This window comes from Bos taurus, chromosome 1 (assembly GCF_002263795.3).
Source record: "Bos taurus isolate L1 Dominette 01449 registration number 42190680 breed Hereford chromosome 1, ARS-UCD2.0, whole genome shotgun sequence".
Lineage (NCBI taxonomy): Eukaryota > Metazoa > Chordata > Mammalia > Artiodactyla > Bovidae > Bos > Bos taurus.
This window is the reverse complement of record NC_037328.1, coordinates 8,451,507-8,478,864: the sequence shown is the minus strand read 5'-3', so window position 1 is coordinate 8,478,864 and position 27,358 is coordinate 8,451,507. Positions and strand designations below refer to the sequence as shown.

The 27,358-nt window shown below is 36.6% G+C and overlaps 1 long non-coding RNA gene across 1 annotated transcript in view; it reads left to right on the top strand.

Moving 5' to 3' along the window:
- The first annotated feature begins 5,170 nt into the window (after positions 1-5,170).
- LOC132346257 (uncharacterized) overlaps positions 5,171-27,358 on the top strand; it is a 117,299-nt gene continuing 95,111 nt past the window's right edge. The window contains exons 1-2 of the long non-coding RNA XR_009496030.1: positions 5,171-5,501; positions 11,608-11,705. This is a non-coding gene — a long non-coding RNA (uncharacterized lncRNA). The remainder of the gene's footprint in view (positions 5,502-11,607; positions 11,706-27,358) is intronic.

The window sequence follows — 27,358 nt, the reverse complement described above, 5'->3', positions numbered from 1 at the left end:
ACATGAAGACAGCTGGACTATGATCACTGATGTCAACTGTAGAATCTACAATTAAGGACACATTTATAGAGTTATCTTTATATGGAATAGCTCAGATATGGAGAAATGCAGTGATATGTAGAATTCATGTGTTCTGACTGATTATATTCACTGTCTTAAGAGAAGGACACCTTCTGTAAGTGGAGAGTGCTGTTTTCCATGAAATGAGTTGCAATTTTCTTAAGCACAGTCATCTTGGAAAACAGCCAGATGTGGGGCAGAAAACAAACACTAGACAAGTGTTCTTTAGACTTGGTAAGAAAGAAAGGCAGCAGTAAAATGATTTTCTTGAGCTCATGGGGAAGTTTAGGTGCTGAACTCCAGGTAAGAGTGACTCAAGAATATATTCACTGGGAAACACTAAAACCATTTCTGTAACTGAGGTGAATCAAACATAGTCACAGAAGTGCTTATGCAGAACAAGGGTAGTCATAGTTTTTCTTTTTCTTTCCCAAATTATCTGTGTGATATTCTCTTTCCCTAAACTCATATTTGCTCACTGTTCTCCAAATGCTGGAAAGATGACTATACCTTCGAACAGTATGCTTGGTATCTACTCACCTAGCCTCATTCATGAAAGGATCTTTCTAATTAATTAAACAGAGCCCACTGACCAGAAGAGATAATGTGACTAGTAGAATGAATAGAGCTATATCAAGATGCTGGTCTACTCTTGAACTATAAATAGATCTCTGACTTTGATCAAGAATAACTTAGTACCCATGCTCTGTTCCTAAATAAGGCACTTGTGATCACCATGTTCAGCTACCAGCATAAACATTATCTGGTTTATTGCATGTTGCTGACATCTAAGAATCATTACTTTTGAGCATTTATATTATACTGAGTTGGATATGTGAAGAGAGGGTTGTGTATATATAATGAGACCTAAAGCTAAATTGGAATTGAGGTCACAAGAGTCCTTATTCATTTATTTTTTTATTTTTGCCATAAAAGAAAAAAAGTGTGGTAGCAGTGTACTATTCTTCCTTTTTTCCCCCTTCTGCTTTACTCTCTCCCACATAAAGACTCAAATTTCATTCTAAGCAATAATGAATAGAATGAATAGATAATTTTCTTGAAAATGAATTGCTACAAAAGAAGATTTTTTAAAAGTCTTTTAAAAAAAACCTCTAAAAATATATATATTTTTTAATCTCTCACTTGACATCATTGTTTTTGACTCATCATTACTTTTAAAGTTTTATTCATTATTTCCACATCACAGATGCAGTGGTCCATAATTAAACATTTTCAGCTCATGACACGTTTTAAATTCACTCAAAAGTATGGAGACTATATTTCTCAAACTTTTAAAATACTTATTGATGTAGTTTAATTTAAATGTATGTATTAGTAAGGGTGGTGGTTGTGGTTTAGTCTCTATGTCATGTCCAACTCTTGAGACCCCATGGACTGCAGCCCACCAGTCTCCTCCATCCACGGGATTTTCCAGGCAAGAGTACTGGAGTGGGTTGCCATTTCCTTCTCCAAGGAATCTTCTCAACCCAGTGTTTCAACCTAGGCATCCTGCATTGCAGGCAGATTCTTCTACCACTAAGGCACCCGAGAATTAGTAAGAGTTCAGTTTAGCAAATATAAACCATGTTAACTATTTAAGGAGAAAGAGACATAATGTAGGTTGTCAGTGTAACGTAGATGTATAGCAATTGAAAATGTGGAAGGAATACACTCTGAAATGGATCCAAAAAGAGACTTATTTGCTTATGGCCACAACTGAAGTCACACTGGTTTCAAAATTAGGAACCTGAAGAGCTGGATTTCCAAAGCCTCACTGTGAAAGTAAGGAAGCCACACCAAGAGTGTATTTCTCTTAATACCCAGGGTTTCTGAAGAATGTATCCTGTTATCTCCTGAACTTTTCCAAGCATCACCAATGTTAAGAATTGACGGGACATTGTCTGTGACTCATATCTTTCTTCCCATGGTGCTTGAGTGCCTCTGCTTAGATGACCCTAATTCAGTTTCAATACCCAAACTTCAACAAAGTCTTGGAAATGTGATTTAATCTTTCCAGCCACTTCAACTAGAAGGAAGATAAAATGGGAATTGAGAACCAATTCAAACATCAATGATAATTCTTTTAAGTCAAAATACTCATCATCAGCACTATTTTAATTGGTGAAAACAGTTTACAAAAGAAGACAAAAGCAACTTTCAAGTCAAATATTTGATTTGATGAAAATATTAGCAACAAAAAATACTTAAGGAACATGAAGTTCACTCACCTGAAATAGTTTGGGATATCTCCTGGATTTTCTGTTAATTTTGGAAAGTCTACTTTTTTTTTTTTTTTTGCCACCGAAAATCACTCTAGGAAACAAATTTTGGAAATATTCTAAATCTTTCCTATTTTAGTTGTATGTTGCATTGATTCAAAATCTATAGGGCTATTGAGGAGCTTCTTTTTTTAATATTAAGAAAAATTCTATGAAAATTTTCATCTTTTTCACTTAAAGTTGATGCAAATGTCTTATGCGTTCAGTCCTTTTTTCAACTGAAAATATAAAATTCTTTTCTTATGGGTTGGCTAAGTGGTACAGAAAGTGAAAGTGAAAGTCGCTCAGTCCTGTCCGACTCTTTGCGACCCATCCATGGAATTCTCCAGGCCAGGTTACTGAAGTGGGTAGCCTTTTCCGCTTGCAGTTCTGGAGCCAGAGGGAGACACAGGTTTGATTCCTGGATCAGAGAGATCCCCTGGAGAAGGGCATGGCAACCCACTTTGTTATCATTGCCTTAGAATCGCATGGACAGAGGAGCCTGGTGGGCTGTAGTCCATAGGGTAGCAAAGAGTCAGACACAAGTGAGCAACTAGCACTTCACTAGCGAATCATTTTCAGTTTGCTAATAACTTATTTCCTTTTCAATGCTAGCATTTTTCAGTGTTTTAAATTAGTTTTTCACAGACTGATAAGACGAATGATCACAAGTTCACTACTGAATGTTCCATCGGATCCCCTATACGCTACATTTCAAGAGTCACAATACAGTGGGCATTATAACACTTGGAGGTCCTTTGTAATATCGTATATACACATATCAAAACATATTCTCATATCAAAACAAAGATCAGTGTATGTTTGAAAATACAGAATTTTATATTTTTTTTTCTTTTGAAATTGCTATGTGAACTATGAATGTGTTCTATTTACTTCATGCTTGGTTTTTATTTCTTGAACATTATCATATAGTCTTGAAAGTTCATGCCAAGTCAAGAATAATCTAACCTTCACAAACTTTTAAAGTATTATAAACTTCTTTTGAATATTCCCTTCTTACTCATCAAGTTTACATGCTGCATGTGTGGAAATTTCATTAGCATTTTAAGATTTCTCTCTTGTGATAGTGTGTATATAGATTAAAGATGGATTTGTTTTTTGTTTTTTTCTTACCATTTCAAGTATTCCCATAAACCCCTGTGAAGCTCTTTCACCCTGTCCGCTGAGGTTATTGTGCCTACAACCAAAACAGCCTTATATGATTGGAAATGTCTATATTCCTGAGTATACTCTTTGTGCCTGAGTATACTCTGTGCCTGGGCTGCCCAGGTAGCACAGTGGTAAAGAATCCATCTGCCAATACAGGAGATGCAAGAGACCCAGGTTTGATCCCTGGGTTGGGAAGAATCCCTGGAGGGAAAAAATGGCAACCCACTCCAGTATTCCTGTCTGGAAAATTCCATGGACAGAGGAGCCTAGTGGGTGGGCTCCAATCCATGAGGTCACAAAGAGTTGGACATGACTGAGTGATGGAGCACACACATGTACATATACTCTGTGTCCAGAATGCAGTTACTGGCTTCTATGTCTTCCTCTGGATTTTGTCTCTTTTTCCCACCCAGGGAGTAAATATCATTTACACCTGTATTGTGGTCTGTTGCTAACACACATTAGTCATCTTTTTCTAAGCATCCTTTCAAGGAATAGTACATTACATGCTGTATTTGTTTGCTTGGGCTGCCAAAACAGCCCAAAGTGTGTGACTGAGACAATAGAAATATGTGGTCTCACAGTTCTAGGGGCTAAAAGTTCAAAGTATCCAGAGTCATTCCTTTCTGAAGGCTATGAGGAAGAATCTGTTTCATGATTCTCTCCTAGCTTCTGGAGGTTTGCTGGCACTCTTCAGCATTCCTTGGTTTTCTGCTGCATCACTCTGATCTCTACCTTCCTCCTTACATGATGTTCTCCTCCTGTGTCCAAATGCTGAATAGTCTTCAAGTTTCCCCTTTTTAGAAAATACCAGTCACATTGGAGTAAGGACCCTCTGTACTCCAATATGACTTAATCTTTACTCATTTAATTACACCTGCAAAGACTATTTCCAAATAAAATCACCTTGTGAGGGATTAAGGACTAGGACTTCAATATATGGATTGGTGTGGCTAGGGGAGATACAATTCATACCACAACACATATAATTGGTGTTGAATAAAGTTGTTGCTTGTCTTTTGTTTGTGTTTGAAAGAGTGGTCTCTGTACAAGGAATAAACATTTACTTAATCACAATTTGGTAACTCAGGGGAAAAAACCTCATTCAACATCAACAGTAGCACTAGGTAACCCACCACAACAAGCAAACTCTGTTTGGCTTCCTATCTTAAGACTATTTTTCCCAAACCAATATGTTGTTGTATCTGGTGGGTTTGGGAACAAGTAAAAATGAAGTATCTTATCTCCTTTTATGCCAAAGCATATTTGTTTGCTTAACTTATTCTATATCTTTCATGTTCTTTGGCATTAAAAAAGAAAAAAAAGTTTTTTGTTTGACTTATATTTTTTCTTTCTTGGTTTTTGTTTGAAGATTTTCCAACCACTAAGAATGTTGTACATTAATAAGGGCAAGCCCAAATTAAAGGAAGCTAGTGGTTTGGCAGTTGGAAATAGTTAGAAATAGTTTTGCTAAAATATCTTTCCACTGCCATGTTTTAACTTGTTTTAATAGGACTGAATATATCCTTTTATTAGTTGTAGAGAAGCTTATGAATATTTACCTGTCGGTTAGGTGCATCTATTACTGGGAACACAGAGGAGAGATTCTTCACTGTGGGATACTGTTCATTTGCTGAGCATGGGTTAGTGCAAACTCAGTTTTGGCTCAGGTTAATGGAAAGTCACTCAGTGGGAGAGGAGAGGACAGTGTTGCTGTTCCCTTATCTGTATAATGAGTATTTGGTTTCCATGGTCATTGCAAGTTCACAGCAACAGCAAGAGAGCTGTAACAGACTTCTCCTTATTCACACTTCTGCCAAGCCAGCCTTTCATTTTGCTTTCTTAAATGGGACAATTGAAGACATGCTGACGTTAAGCGGGCCTTGGTTCAAATGGAAGCTGGGTAACTAGCAGTTATGTTGTTTAAATCCTTTGCAGCTTCAATTTCCTCAAGCCCCAAGGGGGAGATAAGAGCTTCGCTCACTGCTTTGTAATACTGGATATTGAAACTAGGTAAGGTTGTGTATGGAAAATACATATCATAAAGTGCCTAACTCATCAACTCAGTTGAGAACAATTTCTACTTGAGACACTTGTTTCATTCTCATAAAGATTTACCAGTTTTATCACACTATCTTTTATGATATTTTCTGCATTCCAATCTAAGTTCTCTTTCCGTTCTGGAAAGTTTTTTTTTTTTTTTTCCATTATGCTATTGATTATCGTTCTTGTTTTTTGGTATTCTGTTTTATTTATTGACAGATTACTTCTTCATAACCTCTTCTACTATGTACCAAGGAGTCTTGTTTCCAATTAATTTCTTCTGTTCTCTGGAAGTTTCTCTGGTCTTTCTGCTCTCTAATTTGTGTTTGCCACAACATTGCCTTTGCTATTTACTGCTTCTGATGGTGATTTTACTGGGCACAGTTGGTTGACTTCCTGCCATCCGTTCCACCAACCCTCACCATGTAGGAGTCCTGAGATTTGCATGTTTGATTGATTGACTCTTCTCTTAGCTCCAGGGATGGAACTTGAGTGGTACAATGCAACCCATAAAATGCTATCTTCCTGGCATAACTGATTTAAGGTTGGACACTTCATCTCATTTGCTCCAATCAGACTGAAGCCAAGTTGTGAAAATGGAACTCTTTCTTCTTCTGGATAGTGTTTAGAGCTTGTATCTGTAAGCTATACAACAGCTTCAGCTTTTGTACTATCTTGAGAGAGGTGAAGCTGAAACCAAATTCAACCTGACAAGATGAGAAACACTGAGAAAGGACTGGGGAAGCACTCAAGAGCTCTGACTAAGCTCTGCCTGAACCTTTGCGTTAACTGAACTTTGATGTTGAGTGAGACAATATATTTTCTTAAGGGCTATGTTACTTTGAACTGGATTTTTCCTTACTTAAAACTTGAATTCTTTAACCTATTTATTTTTTATATATGCTTCACTGGCTTTCCAAAGTGTCTGCTTCATTTTGTTTTACTGAAATTTAATTTGTCTGTTTACATTTAGCAATTTTAGTGCATCCTTTTATTTAAATAGGAATAGATGACAGTCATTGTCTAAAATCATACTGTATTTTCTATCAAAGTATTTGAGATAAAATTGCATCTTTTCTCTTTCCTCTTACTGACTTATAGAAGTAAGAGGAATTATTTGGAATATTATTTTTAAAATTTTACTCTTTAATCCCTTTTTCCACATTTCTAAAAAGAAAATTTACAGATTCTAGTTATTTTTGCTTTTTTTTTTAGTTTACTGTTTCTGACAGCCTGCAACGGCTTTATGGGGTTTCAAGCAAGCAATTTCTTGAAAGAGGCATTCATTTCTTCATTACTAAGGAAGGATCCACAATGTTAATCTTAAGTAAGCTGTGTTATAGCAGGCTTTTGTATTTTTATTGATCTGACTTTTCATTGCCTAATTCTCCTGTCTTAAAATTTGCCAGGACCCATCCCAGTAAGAAACTGTTACCTAAAACACTCATCACTGCATTCAAAACAGCAAAGCTCCTGCCTGCAGCATTACCTCCTGCCCCCTCATGCTGCTCTGTCCTTTCATAGCACATAAAGGTTTTAACGGACCTTACATTTTACCTTCATTATTTTTATTGTTATTGTCTCTTCCTATTAAAATGTAAGTTTTCCACACTCAGGGCTTTTGTTTTACTCTTTGTTTCACTAATGTACTCTAATATTGCCTAGAACACAAGGCCCTGAATGACTCTAGGGTGAATGTGTACCTATTTGCATATACCTGTAAGTTTTTCCTAGTGTTATGTTTTACAAAAAGACTATTCCATCTCACACTTGCCTTTGTGAGTTCATTTTTGTTTACTTGTTCATGTAAATGATCAACACGCCTCCGTGATATGTATTGAGAGTGCATTCTTATTATTTAAGTTATACAATATCACATCAGGAAGAGACATCACAATTTTTGTTTGTATTTTTAATTTTAACAATGTTGTATTGATTTCTGCCATGCAACAACACACAGAATGAGCCATAATTATCCATATATCCCCTCCCTCCAGGTCAGCACAGCTCCCCAGACTGATTTCCCTGTGCTGCACAGCAACGTCTCACCAAGCATCCATCTCATACCGAATAGTGTACATGTGCTGACGCTGTCTTCTCCATTCATCCCACTCTCTCCCACCCACACTATGTCCACAAGTCCATTCTCTGCAGCTTGTCTCCATAAAGAGTAAAGTAAGTCAGAAAAACAAATATAGCATATTAATGCACATATACATTACATTAATACATAAATATGGAATCTAGAAAAATGGTATTGATGAACCTATTTGCAGGGAAGGAACAGAGATACATCATGATTTACTCAATCTCTGCCCCACTGTTGTACATCAGGGATGTTTCTATTTCTGCCAATAAGGATTTATCATCATAAATTATTGCATACTAGTACCATTGTGTTTAAAAGGATGGCACTCTGGCATCAAGAATGCTGAGGGAAAAATACTAGAATTTTTTTAAAGGTACATGACACATTGAAGATAGTCTTAACACTTAATTCTTTGACTACCTTTAAAATTTTATGTTTTCACTTGTTTGGGGTCTTTTGCTTTTCATTGACTGTAATAAACATCCTTTGCTTAATTATCTATTCATGACTTATGCCTCAATGATTTATAGAAATTCTTTATTGATGATATGAATTATTTGTCTTTCATGTGTAGCCAACTTTTCCTTTCACTATCACTTTTCTTTTGACATTGTATTAATTAGCAAGTCTGTGCATGTGTATTTTTTTCAATTTGTAACTTTAAAAATATTGTTTACTTGGTCACTTAGAATTTATAGGTACTTTATTTGCTGGAACCAGTGACTCCCTGTATTACAACATGTAACTTTTATTTAAAAGCATTCAAATACAAAGGGATGGATTTGTTCTAATTAACAAAATGTACAGACAGTATACTCACTGATAATTTAAGATTTAATAAAGAGTTTAGTTTCAATCACTTGTAGTATTTTGCTGCTGCTGCTGCTGCTAAGTCGCTTCAGTCATGTCCGACTCTGTGCAACCCCATAGACAGCAGCCCACCAGGCTCCCCAGTCCCTGGGATTCTCCAGGCAAGAACACTGGAGTGGGTTGCCATTTCCTTCTCCAATGCATGAAGGTGAAAAGTGAAAGTGAAGTCGCTCAGTCGTGTTCAACTCTTAGCGACCCCATGGACTGCAGCCTATCAGGCTCCTCCGTCCATGGGATTTGCCAGCAATATTTTGCTAGTGTTTTCTAAAAAAGTTCAGTTGTTAGACATTTAAATACAGACCACAAAAGGACTGTAAGACTTGGTAGCTTTTACATCTTCTGGTGTTATTAGAGTTTTTAAAACAACTTTTAAAATCTTTGTCTACTTAGGTTTAGATGATAATAAAATTTGACTGTTAGAGGTAAGGGTAGGCTGAGAAACCCCCAAAATTCATTGATTTTACAAGATAGAAGACTATTTCTTCTTCACAGAGTCATCCAACACAGACTTAATCTTTGAGGTTCAACAACTCTCCTGGAAGTCTTCTCTCCAAGTGATCATTTAGGGATTAAGTTTCCTCTCATCCTTTATATCCTTGCACTTCTTCCATTCAGCTGGAAGACAGAAATACAAATGCTGGACAAGGGGGAAAGCTTATGGACTCGGAGCATCACCGTTTGTTTCCAGCCTTTCTTTCATGACTCAGCCACTAAATTGTGTGTGTCTGGGTGTGCTCAGTCGCTCAATCGTGTCCAACTCTTTGAGGCCCCAGAGGCTGTAGCCCGCCGGGCTCCTCTGCCCATGGAATTTTCCAGGCAAGAATACTGGAGTGGGTTGCCATTTCCTTCTCCAGGGGATCTTCCAGGCCCAGGGATCGAACTCAGGCCTCCCACTTTACAGGCAGACTCTTTACCATCTGAGCAATTCCTAAATAAGGTGAAGTGAAAAGTGAAGATGAGGAAACATAAATTCAAACTATTCAGAATGTAAGTCTAGGTCAGAGCCATGATGAATTCTTTTTTCTTTTACCTGTGTAATGTTCATAGGCCTACTCGATGTAAAGACTCTCTCACAACCTAGTGATATTGACTGAGAGTCTCACTTATGTCAGTTTCAAAAGCATCCTGTCATCAGTGGTGGAGTCAAAAAGAACATGACTCATGACTATGGAAAATTCGTGTTTAAGACACTTGAATATTAGTTACATAAAGATATCAGTTAATATCTGAGAGACTATGATAAATGATTTGCATTTAATGAAAGCTTAACATATAAAAGAACACACACACACACACACACACACACATATATATATATATATATATATATATCTACATATGTATCTGTAGTCCTTGTTTATCTGTCTATGAAGGTTGATTAATTGATAAAGTGACCTTCTTCTTTCATTTAATTTCTGGTCACTGTAATATAAGCTACCAGTCAGAACCATTTTTGATACCCACTCTCTGCAGAACTCTTTCTCCACGGCTGAACACTGAAACTCTCATTGATAGCCTTGGTTCTCTGTCCTCCTGAAGATGAATGCTACGGCATTCAGGGGGAAAATGAAAATCTTGAATTTACCCTCTATTGTTGGCAATCCTGTTACCTTAACTTTTTACTGTATCCTAATACTTACACTAATGCCTTCTCCAGAGATGAGAGCTATATCTTACATCTCATTTCTAGTCTCTGGTCTTCTGTTGTCTACTTTTAAGCCTAAATCAAAGCATCTTGTTCTTTCTGCTTCCCTCCTAGTACTAAAGTTCTAATTGTAAATTTCCATATGGGGGTTAACATTCGCTACCTGATATAAGAATCATTCCTGGTATGGTCTGCCTATGTGGAAATCCAACTTTTAGATGTCACTGTCTGTTTGAAAAGACTTCCCTTTAACTGGACCTTCTTTCTGCCCCAAGATCACTAGTAATGTGCCTACATTTGTGCTCAGTCATGTCTGACTCTGCGACCCCATGGACTTTTACCCACCAGGCTCATCTGTCCATGAAATTTTCCAGACAAGAATACTGGAGTGGGTTGCCAGTTCAGGAGACCTTACTCCAGGAGATCTTACTAAACTTTAATAACATCCATCAGGATCTGTTTCCTCAGGTCCTAGCCCAATCCACACACCAATCTAATTCTAAAGTCCCATCTTCCACTCTACTTGATTCTCCTCTCCTTGATGGGGCCACATCAAGGACACTTCCAAGTTTCAACTAAAAACACTATTTGCAGGTATATATGCGTGCATGTGCATATCTGTATGTCTATGAGTGTATGTTTACTGTATCTGGTGATAAACCATTATAAGAAGACATTAATTTGGCTGCTTTTCCTCACTTACTTTCATGTGTTTGTTTTCATTGCATATTCACTGAAGCAGCTTAACTTTCTTTGGTAAATTTTATGTTTTATTGGTTACAACCACTGATATCTTCCCTTGTTTGTTTATGTTTTTAAAGTCAGGGCTTCAGAGAACTCTAGGGATATTAATTCCAGTTTGAACATGCAGATGGGGCCACCCAGGCTATTGTTTATTGCCTCAAACGTATTTAGTTTGCTACTGTGTAGAGAAGTGCCAAACACTTCTGAACCTAGACTAAACAGTTACATGGCATCATGCGGGTTTGGCTTTGGAAAGCATGATAGGATCAAAGAAACCAAGTTATCTGATTTATCAGATGTATTATAGCTCATCTTAAATGAGGGAATAGAGATTTAACAATATTGATTGTATTGCTGACCAGACTTTTCAGGTTCAGTATGTTTCCCTTTATGGCTTTACTCTGGGAATGCTGGAGGAATAAACATTAGGCTTCTTGAAAACTTTAAAACTGTTTGCCAAAGATTTGGTACTAAAATTTAGAATATACATGCTTGTTTTTGATCTGTTCTCAATATAATTACTCTTTGTAATTTGGCTCTCCAGACTCTCTCTCTTTTAAAACTCTGGCTCTGTGTGTCCAACTTTTGTTGTATAAAAGTAAACTCCTATTATCCCCAAACTCACCCAGCAAAATAGATCTACACAATTTCTTCTTTATTTATGTCTTTAACCCCAGCACCTGCTATAGTGTTTCCCTTCATCTCTGTTTTTTCCTGACTCTCTCTAGGATACGTTCTTCCTTTGCCTTTTTCAACTGATGCTACTGATCATGGTGACCGCAGAATGAGTGGTAGTTTCTAAGGAGTGATTCCTGGACAATATTTTGTAAGTCAAATCTTTATTTTTTAATTGCTTGTTTTATCTGTAGTTTTTCTTCAAAGCATTATCATAATTTGCAATCATCTTTAATAGTGTCTGAAAGTGAAAGTGAAGTTGCTCAGTAGTGTCCAACTCTTTGCGACCCCATGGACTGTAGCCTACCAGGCTCCTCCGTCCATGGGATTTTCCAGGCAAGAATACTGGAGTGGGCTGCCATTTCCTTCTCCAGGGGATCTTTCTGAACAAGGGATTGAACCCGGGTCTCCCGCATTGTAGGCAGACACCTTACCATCTGAGCCACCAGGGAAGTCATCAGTCAACAGTGTTTACAAAATTTTATTTTACTGCTTCCACATAACCAAAGGCCCCATGAGAGCTGGTTCATTTGCTTTTTGCTTGTTTTTCTGTAATGAGTTAATGATTCTTTAAATTCTATGGTGCTTGACAATTTTAAAAAGTTTCACACATGTGATTTCACATAATAACCCTTCTCCCTATATCCCTGTGTCTCTTTTCCCCTATATCCTATATCCCACTTCCCTCTCCCAACTGGTAACCTTCAGTTTGTCCTCAATATCTGGGAGTCTGCTTCTTTTTTGATTTATTCACTAGTCTGTTATATTTTTTATATTCCATATATCAGTGATATAATACAGTATTTGTTTTTCTCTTTATGACTTATTTCAGTTAGAATAATGCCCTGCAAGTACATTCATGTTGCTGCAAAAGGCAAAATTTTATTTTTATGATCAAGTAATTTTCCATTACATACATATACCAAATCTTTTTTATTCATCCATTTGTTGATGAATATGTAAGTTACTTCCATGCTAGCAATTATAAATAGTGATGCTGTGAACATCGGGATGCATGTATCCTTTTGAATTAGTGCTGTTGTTTTTTTTTTTTTTTCAGATATATATCCTTCAGTAATATGAGTATACATTTACCAATGTGTTAAATGACAGAATTTCCCTGAAAACTCTGGATACAACAATACATAACTCATTAAATTACAAACTAGGATGAATATATCCTAATTATTTCCTTTCCTCCACAGTCTGCTCCTATTAAGACCTGAAGTCACTTCCCTAATCACCTGCTGATAACTCTCATTAGCCGAACACAATGAGACACCAAAGAAAAAGGGACCAAACAATTTACTTTCACAAACACCAGTTTCCTGAGACTCACAGAAGGGTGTCAAAAGAGCACAAGTAGAACTCAAAGGGCAATGGTTAATCCCTGTTCAAAAATGAAAAGAATCTGAAGTCCAACAAACTTGAGTGTAGATGTCAAGTTCACTCCTTTCTCTGTGGGGTCTTGGGATAATCAACATAAATGTCCAAGTAGACTTTCTTACATTTACAAACTGAGGATGCCAGTTTTCACAGTGTTAAGATCAGGAAGGAAGCATTATGTTCTAAAAATTTTACACACATCAGTGCCTGCCATATAATATTTAATAAATGATAATTCACTTCCTTTCCCCTTGAACTAAAGAATTTTAATCTAGAAATATGAAGGTCACACTGACTAATCAGATTAAATTAATTAAAAGTTCTGCACTTGGAACTGCCTGATAAAATACAAAAAAAGAAAAAATATGTGATGACTCTGGCTAACCTAGTTGTGTTCCTACTTACCCCTATGACTCCCAAGTGATTTGTGATTATTTAATAGTATTTATACAATTAGACTTCCATTTGAAAACCATGATATACTTTTCCCATTTCTGGAAAACTCTTACAGTGACACAGCATATTAATTTAAATTTTGTGCCATATTTTACAGAGAAGAAATAATTCCCATGTTATAAAATCCATATATATAATACTAGGTGCTGGATGATTGTGGTGATTGCCCATCACCACAATATTTGAAATACATTATCACATAATCAGAGTTTTATTTCTAAGAAAAGTATAGAAATAATTTAAATTGGTTTTTAAACCAATTTAAACATTTTTAAGGCATACGTTTCTGTCACTGCTTATAGAATAAACATCAATAGCTGTTAAACTATTATCAAAACATTTAATAGCTTACCATTTAACGTAAAGACAAATACTTATATAGTTTTCTCTAAGTAGTAAGCAAATTTTGCAACCATGACCAAATCAACACTGAGTCTATTCAGGGATAAAGCACATTAAGATTACAATTATCAAGTAAAAGATTGGTTGCTACATAACTCCACTGAGATTTTAAAAATCCTCTTTTTTAAGAAAGAGCAGGTATTTTCCCCAACTTTAAAACATGATCTTTTTTTTAATATGAATTTATAAAGTGATTATTTGAAATGTTTTACATTGCTACACTAATTTCTGAAATAAGTATCATTTAAGATAATGCTGTATTCTCGTAAGATAAAGTGACCCAAAATGGTGTATATGTAGTGAATAAAATCTTCAGCTGTGAGCTGCAAGGAGGTACTAAGGATTGTTATCTCTATGTAGAAGTGGGTCATTTATGACCTTAGCTTCTCCATAATACATTTACATATATTAATTAATATTAGGTTTGGAAACAAAAAAAAACAGCAAGTCCTAAATAATGTGATCCAAATTATGCAGAATTTTACTTTTCTCACATAAGTGGAGTCTGTCCACAGCTTGTATGCATAGTGTACTTTAATAGGGGAGTAGGAAACATCTATTTTTTGCTTAACAGTCTTAAACACACAACTTTCACCCCATGGTCAAATATGGTACTCCAACTTCAGCCGTCATGTCACCATTCTCCAACAGAAAGAAGGAAGAGAACAGAAGAAGAGCCAATCACATACCCTTTAGGAAAACTTCCCAGAAGTCACTCATGCCACTTCTTTTGTCACAAATTGACAAGAATTTAATCACAGTCATCAGACTTAGCTTGTTGGAGAGGTTGGAGAAATCTTTAGCCAGGCGGCCATGATAGCCATGGTTACCTGCTCAATTCAGTCACTCAGTCATGTCTGACTCTTTGAGACGCCATGGACTGCAGCACACCAGGCTTCCCTGTCCATCACCAACTCCAGGAGCTTGCTCAATCTCATGTCCATCGAGTCGATGATGCCATACAACCACCTCATCCTTTGTCGTCCCCTTCTCCTCCTGCCTTCAATCTTTCCCAGCATCAGGGTCTTTTCCAATGGGTCAGTTCTTCACATCAGGTGGCCAAAGTATTGGAGTTTCAGCTTCAGCATGGTTATAGTTTTCCTAGGTTCTATTCCATGTGTTTATATGTATTAGGCTTCTTTCAAGCATGAAGGCGAGGAACAGATGGATTCCTGATTTGGCTAAGCCAGTGAAGTAGCCAGATTTTCTTTGCTTGTTCTGACCAATAATATATGAGTATATGTTAAGGTGAATCATTTAGGTAGGTTTCCTCACACATAAGAAAGGACATTCTTATTTCTTCTTCTGGGTATTGAATGTCTGTCCTTGAGGCTTGAAACAGTGGCAGCCACAGTGATATCATGCTAAAGGTAAAGACCACATGTAGAAGAGAAAATGCCAAGAGGACTACAGAGAAAAGAAGCTGGAATTTTCAACTACCATGGCTGGAGTCTCCTTGTGTCTGGGGGTCATGGTATGTGAGATAATAACTTCCCATGAAGTAATGTTAGTCCAGTTTGGTTGGAATTTTCTGTAACTTGCGCCTAAAGGAGTCTGTCTAATACAAAGTCAAATAAATACATTTATGAATTCCTGTTTTCAGTTTCCCACTCTTCATTGTTTTTTTGCTAGTTATTTTTCCTCCAGCTAAGTAAAATAATATATATACATACATATATTCAATATTTAGGTATTCCAGATGTACTTGAGGCATGCAGCTTCCAGAAAGCTCAGTGATTATATGTCCAGCCTCTGTTTACATTGGAGCACTGATACTTTACATAAAGATAACAATATCCAAAGGGGGGCTTGGTAAGAGCTGTATAAATCTTAATTCAGTCCATTATATATTGTTTGTGGAAGATAGGAATGTGAAAATCACAAATACTCATCTTTACCCTGGCTGATATCCTTTTAGCTAATAAAAAATATTTCCTTGAGAAAACAACAATGGCTATCCAAGCAAGAACAGATAAAACTTAAGATATAGTGGAATGTGTAGAATCTAGAAAAGGTTTCCATTAGCTAATCATCTCTTTAACAGGCAGTGATAATATATGTCTACACAATCCAAAATAGTGCTAATGTATCATCTGAGAGTTACTTTGTATTCCTTTAATTCTCTAAGAGAGAGAAAACCCTCCTTTCTTTGGGTTCTCTTCTTATTTCTTCAAATTCCATACACTACTCTTTTACCTTCTTTTTCTGCTTATCCCTTTTGTTCTCTTCCTCTATAATTCTTCATTATATTTCTGTATTCTCCCTTTCTGCTTCCAATGTATTTTCATGCTGTTTTTTCTTCATGTTTCTATTGTGTTTATTCAGTCTTCAGAACCTAAATTCAAATTTTATCCTTGATTCTTCTAAATTAAAATAATTGCCCACTCCTCTTAACTCCTTTTCTGCTCTATCCTATACCAATCAGAGGCATATGTCATCTTCTACACTGACTTAGATTTGTCATTGGGATGTTAAGACTGAAAACATAACAACATTGCATTATGTACATGCCTAATGAACTCATACTGATTATATTAACTTGGAGTAAAGTGTTTTGTCCCAAACTACAAATTTGAACATTTTATGATTGTGCAATCAATTCACTTCATAATGAAATTATTCTTGATTTTCATTTATCCTTTGACCTTTGCTTTATCTAGAGATAAATAAGTTTCAAGTGAAATGCGTAATTTTGATTCATGCGTGATTTTTGCATGATTCAATTCATGCATGATTCAAATTTATGCGTAAATTTTGATAAACAGAGGATAGGCAGATGGAGGCCAAATCATCTGGCTCAGAATCTCTGAGTTTTCTTAGCTCTGCCTTTGGACTTTACAACTACATTTTCTTGGGGTCTGTATAACATCTTTATCAGTAGTGTGAAATGGGTGTAGCCTACTCTTCTGAGTAATACGTTGCAGTAATAGTGAGTATTTCTTGAAGACTTCGTTTATCCCAAGCACTGTTTAAATCTCTACAAATGTCAACTGGTTTTATCCTTCCAGCAATTTTGAGAAAAGTACTATTATTATCTCATTACACATATGAGGAATTAAGCCCCAGAGAAGATTAGTAACTTGCCCACAGTCATGAGGCAGGCAAATGACAGGGCCAAGTTTCAAATTCATTCAGTCTGACTCCAGAGATATGTTCTTAACCAGAACCTCAAATCTATTTATTCATAAATATGCTTTGGCATATCATAGTACAAATATTAGAAACTTTATTTCTGTAGGGTCCTTTGAAGACCGTAGTTAATGTCACAGCACAACTTGGGAGCCTCAAGTACATAACTGTGAAGCAGCTGGGATTTTTCTTAAGTGCTGAGGTGGTTTCTACCTCATTTTAGTGGCATTGTCCCTTAAATTCTTTATTTTTACTTATTCTTCACTCATATACCTTATGCAATGCTTGTTTCCTATTTCAGTAATAAACTGAAGCTTCAGCAGCTTAAACCAGGTTGCTATTTGTGCCAGTTGGCAAACTCAAATACTGTGTGATTGGATCCAGAGGAGCCCCTTGTAATTTGACTCCATTTGTGCCCAGCACTGCTTTATGTAATCTCTGTCTTAAATAAGAATTAATGGGATGCCTGATCATTGGCTTGTAATTTTATTACAGAGAACTTCACAATTGAAAAAATAATTTAAGAAAAATTAGAAAAAAAAAGCAGCATATCTACAAAATTAATATTTTTGCCTAAGAGTCAATCCTGTAAGTCTAACTCTCTACCAGAATTTCCTACTTGGACAGTCCAACATAACTATAGAAGGTCCATATTCAAAATTATGGGCTTCCTTGGTGGCTCTGCTGGTTAAGAATCCACCTGCAATGCGGGAGACCTGGGGTTGATCCCTGAGTTGGGAAGATCCACTGGAGGAGGGCATGGCCACCCACTCCAGTATTCTTGCCTGGAGAATCCCCATGGACAGAGAAGCCTGATGGGCTAAAGTCCATGGGGTCACAAAGAGTTGGACATGACTGAGTGGCCGAACTGAACTGAACTGATAAGTCAGGAATGAAGCAAGTTTTGAGTTAGAATTCCTAAGAATTGATTCTAAATACAAATCGCTTCTTATTCTTAATAATGACTCTGTCATGTGTTATGAAATAACAATCCTTCTCAGATACAATGCTTCCCATATGCCTTGATTGCATATTTGACTTGGGTAAACTCCAGGAGATGGTGATGGACAAGGAAGCCTGGTGTGCTACAGTCCATGGGGTCATGAAGAGTCAGATACACTTGGCGACTGAACAATAGCAACACTATTAAAACGGCAACCCTCTCCAGTATTCTTGCCTGGAGAATGGGCAGAGGAGCCTGGTGGGCTACAGTTCATGGGATCTCAAAAGAGTCAGACATGACTGAGTGATTAATACTTAAGAAGGACAGACCTTTTTGAACATGTGTGAGGAACTGTATTACCATGAAAACAAGGGAGACTCAAGGAAAGTATCTGTTTCTGAACTCTAAGTAGGTTAGTTGGGCTCAGGTATCATTATAAATAGCTCATTTCACTTTCTAAACATATAAGTTGCTAAACAGAAGGTTAGACATGGGTGAAGAAGAAAAAGGGCTGTCTCAAATATTTGTAAATGATAGGCTATTTAAAGCAATGCCAAATAAACAACAAATAACAACAAGTGAATCCTCCTTATGAGTTTATTCAGTCCGCTTGTTGCAATGGATCTCAGGTCAGCAATCTACTCCCATAAAGCCCACTTGCTTCCAGACTTAAAACAGTCCAAGAAATCCTGATTCAGATCCCCATGGCAGCCTGAGCATTGTTGAACTGGCATCAGTGTGAAAACCTGTGCTGGATTCTGTTTAAGCATTAAGCTGCTGGGCACCTGGATAAGTGCAAGCAGACTGAATACTGATACATCAGTTTGTAAGCATACTTTTAAGTTTATATATTTTTGTTTTTTATCTTTCTATGCAATATAATGGTCTTGTTTGGTAGTCATGTTCATGAACATGTTAAATGTTCTCACTTTAAAAAGGCATAAAATGCACACCCTACCCCTTATATCTGCTAATTCTATATTTTATAGAATTATTTCAGTTATTACTATTAATACTTTCTTATTACATTCATCCTCTGTAATAGCTAATAATTCTTTGTATTAAACTCTCTCTGTTCAAATAACTGTGTGAATTTCTCTCCCTTGTTTGAACCTAAGGTGATATAGTGCTGTTTAATAATTACTTGTAAAATAAATAAGTCCATTCCTTTAGACACTAAATGGTTGCTGTTTTAGTCACAAAATCGTGTCTGACTCATTGAGTTTAAAATTATTAAGAATTAATCTTAATTTTTTTTATTATTAGTAATCTATTATTCTTTCTTTCTTTTTTTTTTGATTTTTGATTTTTTTTTTTAACTTTACAATATTGTATTAGTTTTGCCCAACATCGAAATGAATCCGCCACAGGTATACCCGTGCTCCCCATCCTGAACCCTCCTCCCTCCTCCCTCCCCATACGAATCTAGAAGATTTGGATTGACATATCCACACTACTACATATAAAATAAACAATCACAAGGGTATACTGTATAGCACAGGGGACTCTACTCAATACCCTGTAATAACCTATATGGGAAAAGATCCTGGAAAATAATATAAACTAAATCACTTTACTAGACATCGGAAATTAATACAATATTGCAAATAAACTATATTCCAACATAAAATAAATTTTAAAGATAAATATAATTAACAATATCTTAATTTATAGAATTTACAATCTAGATGAAGGTATTCAAGAGATTTAAATTTGTTATTCCCAACTCACCAGTTTAAGAAGGACATAAAAGGAAATTCAAGTGACTGAGATCTTGTTAACACATAACAATCACTAAAATCTTAGCCATCTCCAGTGTAAACACTCCATTTTTCACTTTCAACACACCCACACATGTATACACAAACACACATGCCCCTCCATACCACTCTTCAATAAAAATTTCTACAGTGTAGAAAAAGAAATGTGATTCGAATTCTCTATTATAAACTCTGTCAGGTATTATAATTCCTTTAGTTCTATATGTATTTAATTAACTTTTTTCCTGACCATTAAACCATTATAGGCTTATTATAGAATGCCTGAAAAAAGAAGTCATGTGTAAACTCATAATTCAGAGATAACTCATGCTAACAATTTGTGTAATTTCCTCTATATATAATTACACTGGTCTTGGATTTGCACCTGTCACTGCTCTTACCACAAGAGATGCTCTGATTCAACTAAGGCCTCAGTTAGAATGGGACCCAGAGTTTAACCACAGCTGATGGGCAAGCTGTTGTTGCCTTTCCCTGAAGCTGTTTCCTTAATCTATCCATAGTGCTGCTACCACAGGCATGACGGAATCTCAGGCTGCTAGAAACAGTTTGGTGTCTGATTCTTGTGTTTAATAGAAAGAAATTTCAGGGGACAGTAGTGCGGATTCCCTTCAAGCACACAGAAGTCAATTTCTACTTTATTCAACTTCCTTCATTTATAAATAAAACTGCATCTAGAGCAGTTAGCATACATAGAATTAAGACATAAAAAAGAAATACATATAAAGCAACTTAGAAAAGAGATCCACATGGAATGAAGAAATAGAAGGTTTCAAGAGCAGGGATATATCTGGACCTTGTAGGAAGGCTTGACTTATAGAGGTGTGGGAGTATTTAAAAGAAGTACAGAGGAAAAAATGCAAGAGAATTCTTATAAAAATATTCAATAATTTTATGTGAGCCACTAATAACACATAAGGGCTTCCCAGGTAGGGTGGCTCTAGTGGTAAAGAACCCACCTGTAAGTGCAGGAGATGTAAGAGATGTGGGTTCAATCCCTGGGTTGGGAAGACCCCCTGGAGAATGCCCTGAAGGGCAACCCACTCCAGCATTCTGGAGATCCCATGGAGAATCCCATGGACAGAGGAGCCTGGTGGGCTACAGTCCATAGGGTCACAGTGTTGGGCACAACTGAAGCAACTTAGGCCAATGACATATAAAATTCAACTGAAACAATTTTACATTTCTGAAATAAATTATCGACATTTCCAGTAATAGCTTACTACATGTGCAGCAAAATGGGTTGATTAGTTTGTTACAGCCATGAAATGTAAGATAAAAATATAAAACAGTTCTATAATTGTTGTCATATTTTGTCACTCTGCTATTTTAACTTCAATGCAGAGTACACCATGCAAAATGCCAGGCTGGATGAAGCACAAGCTGGAATCAAGATTGCTGGGAAAAATATAAATAAGCTCAAATATTAGATATGCAGATGATACTGCTCTTATGGCAAAAATCAAAGAAGAACTAAAGAGTATCTTGATGAAAGTGAAAGAGGAGAGTGGAAAAGTTGACTTAAAACTCAACATTTAGAAAACTAAGATCATGGCATCTGGTCCCATCACTTCATGGCAAATAGATGAGGAAACAAAGGAAACAGTGACAGACTTTATTTTGGGGGCTCCAAAATCACTGCAGATGGTGACTGAAGCCATAAAATTAAAAGATGCTTGCTCCTTGGAAGAAGCTGACTAACCTAGACAGAATATTAAAAAGCAGAGACAGTACTTTGCCAACAAAGGTCCGTCTAGTCAAAGCTATGGTTTCTCCGGTGGTCACGTATGGATATGAGAGTTGGACTATAAAGAAAGCTGAGTGCCAAAGAATTGATGCTTTTGAACTGTGGTATTGGAGAAGACTCTTGAGAGTCCCTTGGACTGCAAATAGATCCATCCAGTCCATCCTAAAGGAAATCAGTCCTGAATATTCATTGGAAGGACTGATGCTGAAGCCGAAACTCCAATACTTTGGCCACCTGATATAAAGAACTGACTCATTTGAAAAAACCCTGAAGCTGGGAAAGATTGAAGGCAGAGGAGAAGGGGACGACAGAGGATGAGATGGTTGGATGGCATCACTGACTCAATGGACATGAGTTTGAGTAGGCTCTGGGAGTTGGTGATGGAGAGGGAAGCCTGGTAAGGTGCAGTCCACTGGGTCACAAAGAGTTGGACACGACTGAGCAACTGAACTGAACTGAACTGAATCTTTGTCATATTGTTGTTGTTGTTTAGTTGCTAAGTCATGTCCCACTCTTTGCGACCCCATGCACTGTCAGCCACCAGGCTCCTCTGTCCTCCACTATCTCCCAGAGTTTGCTCAAATTCATGTCTATTAACGGTGATGATATCTAACCATCTCATCCTTTGCCCCATTCTGCTATTACCTTCAGTCTTTCCCAGCTTCAGGGTCTTTTCCAATGAGTTGGCTGTTTGCATCAGGTGGCTAAAGTATTGGAGCTTCAGCTTTAGCAACAGTCCTTCCAATGAATAATCAGTTGATTTTCCTTTAGGACTGATTGGTTTCTTCAAATTATATTCCTCTTTAGTTTCATGATCAATCATAAATGAGAAAATTCTTCTCTGATTAAAAAAATAGACAAAGTTTTAAGCATTACAAATTTAAAATTCCTGAAAGAAAACACAGGGGACCTGTTTCGTGTAATTGGACCTGACAGAGATTTCTTGGGTAATGACATCAAAAGTACAGGCAACAAAAGAAAATATATACAAAAGGGACTACATACATCAAAGGCAAAAAACTTTTGTGCATTAAATGACAGTTAACAAAAGCAGTTTCTGAAATGAGAGAAAATATTTGCAAATTATATATCTGATAAGGAATTAATATTACAAATGTAAAAAGAAACTTATGACTTCACAAAATTCAAATAACCCAATTTAAGAATGGGCAAAAGATTTGAAAAAAACATTTATCCAACTATAATATATAAATGTCCAAAAAGCACATGAAAAAATGCTCAAAATCACTAAAAGAAAAATGCAAATCACATTAGAATATCACCTCACTCACATCTATTAGCATGACAACTAGTAATACATTTAAATTTTAATCTAAAAAAATTTTAAAAATTAGTGCTGATGAGGATTATATACTGTTTGTATATGAGATTGTAAAATAGTGTCACAACTTTGAAAAACAGTATGGAGTTTCCTCAAAAAATTAAAAATAAAACTTTTATATGATCCAGAAATCCCACTTCTGGGTGTATATCCAAATATTGAAAGCAAAGTCTTGAAGAATATCTGCACATCTATACTCGTAACAGCACTGTTCACAATAGCAAAGTGATGGAAGCAACATGCATTCATTGACGAATGAATAAGGAAAATGTGGTATATTTATTCAATGAACTATTAATGACCCATAAAAGGGAAGGAAATCTTGACAGATACTACAACAAGGTTAAACCTTGGAAACTTCATGATAAGTGAAATAAGACAAGCACACATAGACAAATACTAAATCCTACTTGTATAAGGTATATAAAGTAGACATGTTCATAGAGACAAAACCTATTAATATAAAGGTGGTTACCAAGGAGGGAAAGGAAGTCATTCTTTAATGGGTATAACAGTTCAGATTTGTGATATAAAAAATCTGTAGGAATTTGTTTCACTACAATGTGGGTATATTTAATACTACTGAACTGTATACTTTAAAATGGTTAAGAGCATAAGCTTTATCTTAGTCCAACAAAAATAAATTAAAAATCTTACAAATATAGAATTTGCAAGAGGCCTTATGAAATGGCAACCCACTCCAGTATTCTTGCCCGGGAAATCCCTTGGACAAAGGAGCCTGGCGGGCTATGGTACATGGGTCACAAAAGGGTGGGATACAACTTACTGTCTAAACAACAAAGTGGCCTTAAAGATTTTTAATCCAAATTCCACCTTTTAAGGATGATAGAATATAGATAATAAGAGGTGGACAACTTGTCTCAGATCATCCAGCCAGGTGGAAAGCAGAGTCAAGATATAAACTGTGTCTCCCAGTACACCATGTTTTAAGTATCTGCATCTGCCAGATTTATCCACTAGTGGCTTCTGGACCGTCTTTACACTCAGGAGTGAAAGTCTAAATATCTTGATGGCTAGAGATAGATGAATGTGTGATGTGAAAGACAAGAGGGTAGACATTGACCCAATGTACAGGATTTATTTAAAATAAAATAAGTATTGTTTCATTAAACTCTAAGACAATACTGGCATGATATTTTCCATCATATATTTATATTAAGTACTTTCACTGCTGAAAGGTTTTTGGCTATGTTTATAAATGTAAATATTCTGATAATCCTTATCATTACAACCTTCTATCACAAGATTAAACAGATCTAAACATTTCTTTGTAGATGTACTTCTGGTATGCAGAACACACAGGCATACATATAAACGTTTGATAGATATTTATTTCTATCCTAGGTAATGTCAAACTCATTTAGGGTTGATCATGAAACTAAAGAGGAAAGTAATTTGAACAAATCAGTCAGTCCTAAAGGGAAGTCAGTGTTGAATATTCATTGGAAAGACTGATGCTGAAGCTGAAACTCCAATAATTTGACCATCTTATGCAAAGAGCCAACTCATTGGAAAAGACCCTGATACTGGGAAAGACTGAAGGCAGGAAGAGAAGGGGATGACAGAGGATGAAATGGTTGGATGGCATCACCAACTCAATAGTCATGAGTGTGAGCAAACTCCATGAGATGGTGAAGGACAGGGGAGCCTGCCATGCTACAGTTCACGGGGTTGCAAAGAATTGAATATAACTTAGCAACTGAACAACAACTAAGTCTGGGAGATGAAAGAGAAACTCAAGCTCACTTTAAGTTTGCTGTTAACTTCTGATTACAGAGAACTTTTAGGAATGACCTTATGCTATTGTCCATATGAGATGATCAAAATGGACAGATAAATATAAGAGGAATGCCATTTTAGCATGAGAAGTTGGGAAAGGATGGCTCCTTTGTGGTGAGCTACTTTAAGAATCCTAAGTTGGTGAACAAAGTAATAATAAGGAAGATTCAGAGGACAACTGTCACTGAGTCAGAGAATATAACACCGACTCACCAGGCACTGCAAGGAGCCCACACAGGAGACCAAAAAGCTGCAGCAAAGGTCAAGGAGCAAGACAGGAACAGTCTCTAAAACTAGTAGAAGCAGCAGCTGAATTGTCACGAGGGTGATCACTAGATGGGCAATTCCATTATTATAAATAAACACAAAAGAGACATAGGCTGTCAGCCGTGTCTCATATAACAGCCTAGCATTAGCTTCACACAATTTGATTGCCATCCCTGGACTTAATATAAACTGAGGAATCATTAGTCACCAAGTCCTAAGTAGAAATGGAAGTAGGAAGACAGTGTTACAAGTAAGCTTAAAGAACTATTGTTTCATAAATGACATATCAGTATAGAAACACTTCAGTGCCATTAAGATTAACAAAGAAAGTAATCTTCATAGTTACCACAGTTTCAAAAATTCCCAATTTCAAAAGTTGTTCAAAAAAACACTTCTCTGAGCAGTGGATGGCAGCCACCTATTGAAGCTGTTCATGGGTAGGGCTGTGTTTTGTTTACACAGTATTTTCCAGTATTTTCAAAGATCTTCAGTTGCTTTAATGGATTGCAGTCTACATTATGACTAAAACATTGTTGTTAATATCATTACTAAGGATCTTCTTTTATATATTATGGCTGTAATACAGAAGAGAAAATGTAAACATCACCCCCTGGTAGAAGTCACATGCTTTTTCGGGGGTGAGAGAATTACATTTATAATTCTTTGATTCATATATTAATCCACAAATATTTATGACTGATATTTTGTGCCCTAGGTGTTTTGATACTTTTAAATGCAAAGAAAAAATAAGTCACAGTCATAGTTCTTGAAAAGCCCACAGTTTAGTGGACAAAATAGACAGAAGTTAAGTAAAATGTTGGCAAGCAGTACTTACTACTTGAGGAAGCCAGAAACATCTGCAGAAAGAAAGGGACACTTGTACAGCAGGTTCCCATTTGTGATATATTGGAGAAGACTCTTGAGAGTCCCTTGGACTGCAAGGAGATCCAGCCAGTCCATCCTAAAAGAGATCAGTCCTGGGTGTTCATTGGAAGGACTGATGTTGAAGCTGAAACTCCAGTACTTTGGCCACCTGATGTGAAGAGCTGACTCATTGGAAAAGACCCTGATGCTGGGAAAGATTGAGGGCAGGAGGCGAAGGGGATGACAGAGGATGAGATGGTTGCATGGCATCATTAACTCAGTGGACATGAGTTTGGGTGGACTCCGAGAGTTGGTGATGGACAAGGAGGCCTGGCGTGCTGAGTCCATGGGGTTGAAAAGAGTTGGACATGACTGAGCCACTGAACTGAACTAAATGTATATACGTCAATTCCAGTCTCCCAATTCTCTCCACAAACTCCGCCTGCTCATTCTACACGTCCATTCCCTGTTTATTCCTTATGTCTGTGTCTCTATTTCTGCCTTACAAATGGACAAATAAGATGTGGCACAAGTATATACAATGGAATTTAGCCACAAAAAGGTACAAAATTGGGTCATTTGTAGAGATACGGACTGTCCTACACCCCGTCATACAGAGTGAAGTAAGTCAGAAAGGGAAAAACAAATATTGTATATTAACATATATATGTGAAATCAAGCAAAATGGTAGAGATGAATTTTTGTTGATATTTTTACACTGTATTCAGATAAAATTACAAATAAACACTAAACAAATAGTGACTTTTTTCTTTTCTTTGACTCTTATGACAAGAAATATTTGAGATACGTTTAATACTGAGTGCAAGTTTTACTGAAATGACTGGCTGCCAATGCCAGATCCTAAATTGTTCAAATATTTGAATACTGTTTATTTTATTTTATTTTTTACTTTACAATATTGTATTGGTTTTGCCATACATCAACATGCACCCATCCCAGGTGTACACGTGTTCCCCATCCTGAACCCCACTCCCACCTCCCTCCCCATACCATCCCTCTGGGTCATCCCAGTGCACCATCCCCAAGCTTCCTGTATCCTGCATCGAGCCTGGACTGGTGATTCATTTCTTATATGATATTACACATGTTTTAATGCCATTCTCCCAAATCATCCCCCCCTCCCTCTCCCACAGAGTCCAAAAGACATCACAGCAGGATCCTCTATGACCCACCTCCTAGAATATTGGAAATAAAAGCAAAAATAAACAAATGGGGTCTAATTAAAATTAAAAGCTTCTGCACAACAAAAGAAACTATAAGCAAGGTGAAAAGACAGCCTTCAGAATGGGAGAGAATAATAGCAAATGAAGCAACTGACAAACAACTAATCTCAAAAATATACAAGCAACTCCTGTAGCTCAATTCCAGAAAAATAAATGACCCAATCAAAAAATGGGCCAAAGACTAAATAGACATTTCTCCAAAGAAGACATACAGATGGCTAACGAACACATGAGAAGATGCTCAACATCACTCATTATCAGAGAAATGCAAATCAAAACCACAATGAGGTACCATTTCACGCCAGTCAGAATGGCTGCAATCCAAAAGTCTACAATCAATAAATGCTAGAGGGGATGTGGAGAAAAGGGAAGCCTCTTACACTGTTGGTGGGAATGCAAACTAGTACAGCCACTATGGAGAACAGTGTGGAGATGCCTTTAAAAAC